At 38.9% G+C, this 7462-nt stretch overlaps 1 pseudogene; it reads right to left on the reverse strand.

Moving 5' to 3' along the window:
• Window positions 1-1226: 1226 nt before the first annotated feature.
• Window positions 1227-2116, reverse strand: LOC149256334 (peroxisomal membrane protein PEX14-like; annotated as a pseudogene).
• Between the last annotated feature and the right edge of the window lie 5346 nt (window positions 2117-7462).

Here is a 7462-nt window from a genome sequence, read left to right on the forward strand (position 1 = left end):
GATATGAGTGACAATAACCATAAAAAGCATAATTATACATGTTGGCCAATATCCTTGGCTGCTTATATTGTTGCAACCTCTATTGATGTGATTTATACGTTCTACTCTAGAAATTAGCTACAACATGCCCAAACTTGTGACAGATGTAGAATTGTATTTCATGCATATATATATCTGTATATTATCAAAATTTGTTGCACACCTAATTCTCTAAAGGTTGGTGTGGAATGTGAGCACTCAAAGGGAGTGCAAGAGACCTTGGAATATTGAATCCAATAGTCACTCCAATGTATTATAAAATGTATATCATGCAAATAATATATGTATTCAATGCTTATTCTTCATATTTGGTCTTCTCCATGGTGATATCTAACATGGTATCAAAGTTGCAGGTGTATTCTTGCCCTGCTCCAATTCGATCCATTTGTCCTGCCATCCTGGCCTATCATTTCTCTAAAAGACAATTGATACCAATTCCACCAAGAAGAGAAATTGGTCTAAGATATGTGCATTGATTTGTAAACCAACATTTTCATCCATGTGAGTTTTCTCTTAGACCATTATGAGTTACTTTTATATGCCCATTGTATCTGTAACCGTTTATCTATCCTTGTCAGGCCTGGAATCTCCTCAACGCTTTCTGCACTATTCTCTGGTGTTTTCTTGCACCCATGTTGCTTACTTTTCTGAAAATTAATTCAAAAGTGGCCCCTATTAGCTATTTTGTTCTGGTAGGCCCTTTGCTTGGTGCTCATCGAAACTTCGACCAATTTTGACCACCTCTCCTGAAAGGAGTGGCTTTAGAATGTGAAAAATAACAAAATGACTTCTCAACATTCTCCAGACCGTAACGGATCTTGAGATTCTTGGAATATCTCCCTCAATTCTTGAATATGTGCAATTTCACCATTGTGCACTAAATGTTAATTTGTCATTTGCATATGGATTTACATGGAATCCTGATGGACCAATTAATCAAACACCTTCGTGAAATGAATTTGAGGGATAGATCTTGAAGGACAACCTGGTTTTTGAAGGATTGACATTGGAGGGAAAGCAAACATCTGACTTCCATCTTTACTCATTATTCATCCGAAACCCAGATTGAATTCCCATCATCACTGCAAATTGTAGTTAATACTTTCACATCCTTTTAATGCCCAACATTACATTTATTACATTCGCATTGATGTCCTGAGGTTGTCTAGTGGGGATTATTATTTTACTCATTTTTTATCTTTGAAGAAGAAAAATATTTTTATCTGAATGAAGCTTATCAATGTTGGGTTTCTCCCTCCACGCTTCCATAGACTGGTCTCAACACTTGTAGGTGCAGATGAAGGCCTCAATAACCCCTAATCAACAATTCACACATTAGCATCCACTTTAACATTCTTGGAATTTGATTCATAAATTCCTCTCCAATCTACTTGCTTTATGGATGAAATGACTCCCAAAGTGTCATTACTGAAGAGAAGTCTTCATTGAATTCATTTCCTCAATTTTTCCTTCCACGTACAGCAGGAGGCCCTCAAAATATTTCCTATCTTCAATTCTTGATTTAACCAGTTCTCAACTAACATTAGCTACCTTAGATGTTTCCATAGAAACAACTTTTTCAACAATTGCAGCTTCTATAGCTGGACTTGGCTCTAGAGCCTTCTTCCACTTAGTTTCATCAACTTTAGAAGTTACTTCTCGTATCAAAGATTTCAATTTTGGAATAACTGCATTCTTGAACAACACACCGGCACCGGCACCAAAACTCGTTGCAATGAGAAATCCTACAACAATAATCATATGTGTATAGTGAAAATGGGTTGGTTGAACCAATGGTGTTTATGGTGTTGTAATTAGTGGAGCCATTGTATGCTGCAATGTTTGAACTAGGGGTCCACGTACTTTTGGGTGAGATAAAAAATAATTTCAATGCATTTTGAACCTGTTCTTCTCTCATGCGCTTTGAATTTATAAATAGCCAGTTACCATCCTTTTCCTTTGAAAGTTCTCCTTTTACATCTGGAACTCCTTCACCTTCCACCACTTTTGTAGACTCACCTGTATTTAGTACTTTTTCATCCACTTGACTGGACAGAGAATTTTTGTTTGCCAACATTGTGGTTCTTGTAGCAAAGATCAAAACAATACTATGAGAAGGTTGTTTGAACGTATAACAACATTTATGTAGTTGGGTCTCCCACATTTGGAGGTTACTCTTCTTTGATTATTTGTGACCAAAGGTTTCTAGTGAAAATCCCAGAGATTTTGTTGTTTGATGTTGCAGAACCACTGCAGTACACATGAAAAAAAAAAGTAGTGTGACTCTTGCGTACTTGAGAACATTGCGACTTACCTTCTACTATAGGCATTTCTTTTGTAACATTTTTTGCATTCATGAGATCTCAGAGTTGATCCTCTACAACTTATGTTTACCCTCTACTATAGATTTATGACAACAAATATGACTCATGATGCACTATCTTAGATGCAGATTGGGGAGGATTTGGAACTTCATGGACAAGATATTTTTGTGTGTCTGAATATGTATATGCAGTAAGAAGCGACATAGAAGTATTGTCACTAGGAGAACGCATTAGTGTCCTATTTATTGTGTCGTTCCTTAGTGCATTGAGCGTTGAAGCAACATTGGTGCATTAAGTTGGAGCATTGAACAATCTTAAAGCTCCATGTTGAAGCAGCCTATGGTTAAATATCCCTTCTCTGCATTGTGAAGTTGCAAACATTGGCATACACCGTGTTGAATTGGTATGTGTATTAATATTTAATTGGATTAGTTTGTTGCATGTTATACAAGTATCATAAAGATATATTTTATGCTAAAGAGAGAGTAAAGTTCTGATTGCAGTGGAGATTGGAAAATCTTTGTAATCATTGCGATTGTCAACTAATACTTCTGTTCTAAATGGCTTTGATTGGTGATGTATTAGAGTTATTAAATATTCTCACTCATTCAACTATTTATGAGATGGTGGAAATCAACAAAAACACTCTCTGTGATATTAAAACATGTCCGTAGAATGCACAGGAAAAGATATATTTTTTAGAGCTTGAATCTCAGCTTCAGCGAGAAGAATTACAACGATTGAGTCATCATTTTGAACCTATTTCTGTTCAAAACATTGAGATAGACACCCATCAACAATGAGAAAGTCATCAAGTCAATAATGTTACAGTTGATTCAGATCCAGTGCCCAATGTAGCATTAGAGTTACATGCAAATGCAAAAGTTCAATCTGCACTTCCCAAGCCATGCATCAGACCTTGGGAAGAGCTTATCCATAACAAGCATAGAACTAGTCTTGGATATGACAAGGATGTGTCCTTTCATATTCCAAATTACTCAAAGCCCATCTAGTTTCATAGTTTTAGATTCCTTCATGACAGTTCACCTTCAGCTATTCCAGATTTTGCTCCTCTTCCATAACAACAACAACAGAATGTTATATGTCAAAATTGTGACTGAGTTGGCCATATGAAAGATCATTGTTTAGATCTTCATTCGTGCAAGCATTGTGGTTAACGTACTCATTCTTCACACAGATTCTTCAAAAACAAGCCTCCTGCAAGAACAAAGATTCATCTTGGATGGTTCGCTTCTTGGCAATGGGCTTCAATGACCAAGAAGATATTTTTCTCATACAACAAGATTTGTTCTCGAATATTGAGAAGTCTTGTAGTTGAGATATCTTCATCTTCTGTCCTTGTATCTGATAGGGGGGTAAGTTATGGTCGTCTAAAATCTTCAAAGCCACATCAGGTGAGCTTGAGCCATAACCTGCCATACCAGATTCAGAGTTGTAGCCAAAGACAAAGATTCCACTGAGCATGCCCTTGGTTGGGTCAGCCTTAAACCATCTATGCGAGGTTGAGACCTCCTTTTTGAGGTTAAGCTTCTTCCTCCTCAAAGAATTTGGGACACTTCCTCTAGAAAAAGACTTCAGCTTCTTGTCATTTCTGGAAGAGTTTGAGGAATTGCATTAAGCATTCTAGAGTTGGCAGTCATCCTTAAACCACTGCAGGTTGAGACCTCCCTTTTCAAGTTGAGGTTATCTCTTTTTATGCAGGTTGCATACCTCCCTTTTCCAAGTTGAAGATATCCCTCTTCAAATCATTAGGAGCACTTCCTCTAGCATAAGGCTTCAACTTCTTTGCAGATTTGGAAGAGTTTCAGGAACTGCACTAAGCATTCTAGTGTTGGTGGTCATCCTTAAACCACCACCTTATGCCAACATTTTAGTGATAACATTTAGCCTAGTGCTCCCATCCATATTTTTGAACATTTTGGACTCATACATACCCCTTTGGATTAAGAGGGGGATGTTGGAAACTTAATCCTCTAAGGGTTGGTGTGGAATGTGAGCAGTCAAAGGGAGTCCAAGAGACCTTGGAATATGGAATGCAACGGTCACTCAAATGTATTATAAAATGTATATCATGTGAATAATATATGCATTCAATGTTTCTCCTTCATATTTCGTCTTTGTGATGGTGATGCCTAACAAAAATATCATTTAAGGATAGTATAGTAAATATTTTCAAGATTACTCTACAATAATATTTAATAATTTTTTAATATTAATATTTTAATTTATTTGAAAAAAATGAAAAATAAAAAATTTATTCCTTTATAAATATCTTATTAACGAGTTATACTTAAGCGAAAAGATATACTCGAATGAGAATTACCTTTTTCTTTTGTTTTCTTTTTCTTTTTCTTTTTCTTGTGAGTGGCTTACCTTTATTCTAGTTTTTAATATCTTCGAAGAGCTGAGCACGATAGTTGCTAGCTAGCACTGTGGTAGTTCATAGGTATCATGTTAGTTAGCTGGTTATATGAAAGGATGTGGGATATGTTGATCTAGGTGGATATTGGTGCCCACCCACCAATTCCACTTGGACCCCCACCATTGTTTCTTTCAGTTTTTCAGTTTTCTTAATTATAGCACAGTTTACTATTTTTAGCAGTTTTTCAAGTCCTAAACTTTTGGAGCCGTTTTGAGGCCCTAAACGACGTTTTTTTTGGCAATCCACTGCCAACGATTTTTTCAAAAAATCATCTTTTTCGTCATAGTCCTTGGAGAGATATTTCCAATGGGGTATCATGCGCGTCAAATAGAGATAATATGATCAAGTCACGACCCTAGGAAGTTGGTTGTCCAACTAACCCCAACGGGGCCCATAAACTCTTGGTGTCACATCTCCTCGGGTTAGGGTTTTGGTTTTTTAGGGTTTTCTCTTATTTTTCAATAATAAAAAGGCCCTTGAGCCTCATTGTAAGGTAGTTCAGAGGCATGTAACCACCACATTTCTTCTCAAGGATAAGCTACCATTGCCCGAGCTAGCTTATTTCCATTTCTGTTACTAGGCATATTTCAGTATTTTACATTAATGAAATGAAGTATGATTTCTGCTGCATATCTGTATTTGTGGTTATATTTGTAATTTGTTGCGTTCTTGTTTAAATCCGGATCAATGGTATCAGAGAGGTCCACTCCTTCTCTGTTTTTCTTTGCATGTTCCCAACGAGGTCAGGGTATAAGCAGTTAGGGATTGAACTGGTCAAACCTTTGCAAGAACAACCTCGAAAATCCCGACGACCTCCCATGGTGGATGAAAAGAAAGATGAGGGGGCCAGAGATCCTATCAAAATCTTGCTCGAAGAGGCCCTCGAGTGACCAAGGAATGCAATGATGGACAACTTTGCCTAGATCCTTCAGCGGCTACCCAGGGGTGACACATCTACTTCCAACAGCTACTCTAGAAGTGCCACACCCCCTAAGGTACAAGTTAACTTTGACATTCCCATATTTGAGGGTCAGATAAATGCAGACACTCTAGATAAATGGTTAAATCTGCTAGAAGGGTATTTTTCTGTTCATGATTTTTAGAGATGGGAAAAAATTACTTTCGCTCTTCTCAATGCCACCCCCACATCAAGGAATGGTGGGAAACCTACTACGAGCAGAAGGATGAAAGTATGACCTCATTGTTTTTAGTCGTACGCACTTGGAATTCATTTCGGGATTCCATCAAGGAGCAGTACTACCCTGTCAGAAGCTATGAGGATAAATACATAAAGTGGACCATGCTGCCGCAGGGAAGGGACCAAGATGTGCCGACGTTTACAAATATTTTTCATACCCTTCACACAAAGTTAGGTATCAAGGATACTGAGCAACATTTGCTACTCAAATATAGTGACTACCTACACAGGTACATCCAGGACGAGATGTAGTTCCAAGACATCTCCTCGCTTGACACGACGTACTGATACATTATCAAGATCGAGCAGAAGTTTAACATAAGAAGTGAGACTTTTGATCTGCGAATCCAAAGCAAGGGAAAGGTGCCCCTAAAATGTAGAAAAAAAGACAAAGCCAAGGTGGGGTGGCCAAGGACAATCCGCCAAAGCCGCAAGCAAAGAACAACATCGTGAAGCCAGAGAAGGACATGGGAAAGTGGTGTGAGTTCCATAAGAGCTCCACTCACAATACAAGTGAGTGTCAGGCCAAGCAGTCACTGGTGGCCAAGCTAAAGGCTTTGGAATCAGATGCATGTTCTGACTCCAAATCAGAACCTGAAAACCGTAATGACAAAGGGAAGCAGATTATCAATGCAGAGCCCAACGCCACCGTTGCTAGGACAAAGATCCAGAAGGAGGAACCCAAATATCTAGAGGAGGATGAGCACCTCTTCCACTCCCAGATGTGGGTAAAGAGTTCCCCGATACAGTTCATTGTCAACAGCGGGAGCCAAAAGAACTAAATTTTAGCATAGGTCATGAAGCAACTAGGCTTACCGACCAAAAAAAATCCCCAACCGTACACCATCGGGTGGCTTCACCAAGGAGGGGATCTTCGCATGAACCAACAGTGTTGCCTTCCATACAACATCAAGCCCTTGACGGATGAGCTACTATGTGATGTTTCTCCCCTTGATGTTTCTGATGTATTATTAGGCCAACCATACTTTTGGAAGTGACATGTTGTGTATGAATCAAGACCTCATGCTGTTATTGTTACTTTGGGAAATAAGTTGTACAAGATACTGGATGTGGCATCGCCTAACGCCATCTCTTTGTTTACTGCAAAACAATGGAGTAAGCTCATTTCCAAAACCGGGAAATTTGTTTTCCTAATGATACGCCCTCAGGGAAAGCAAAGGATGGTCACCACTAACTCTAGACAAGGCCCCTCCACATGAAAACTACAGATGGACAAGGTCGTGGAGGAGTACGATGACATCTTCACCTCCCCCGCAAGGGTTCCTTTGCACTGCTAGGTCAAGCACTCCATCGATCTGACCCCAGGTAAGCCACTGCCCAATGGACCAAGCTATGAGCGCTCCGTTCTGAAGAATGACAAAATCAAGTGGCAGATTCAGGAGCTACTGTAGAAAGGTCACATCCGATTGAGTTCATCACCCTGTGGGAGCCCGATCA

The sequence above is a fragment of the Pinus tabuliformis genome, chromosome 7 (genome assembly GCF_031772625.1).
Source record: "Pinus tabuliformis cultivar Carrire ecotype Pingquan chromosome 7, CPIR1, whole genome shotgun sequence".
Taxonomy (NCBI): Eukaryota; Viridiplantae; Streptophyta; class Pinopsida; order Pinales; family Pinaceae; genus Pinus; species Pinus tabuliformis.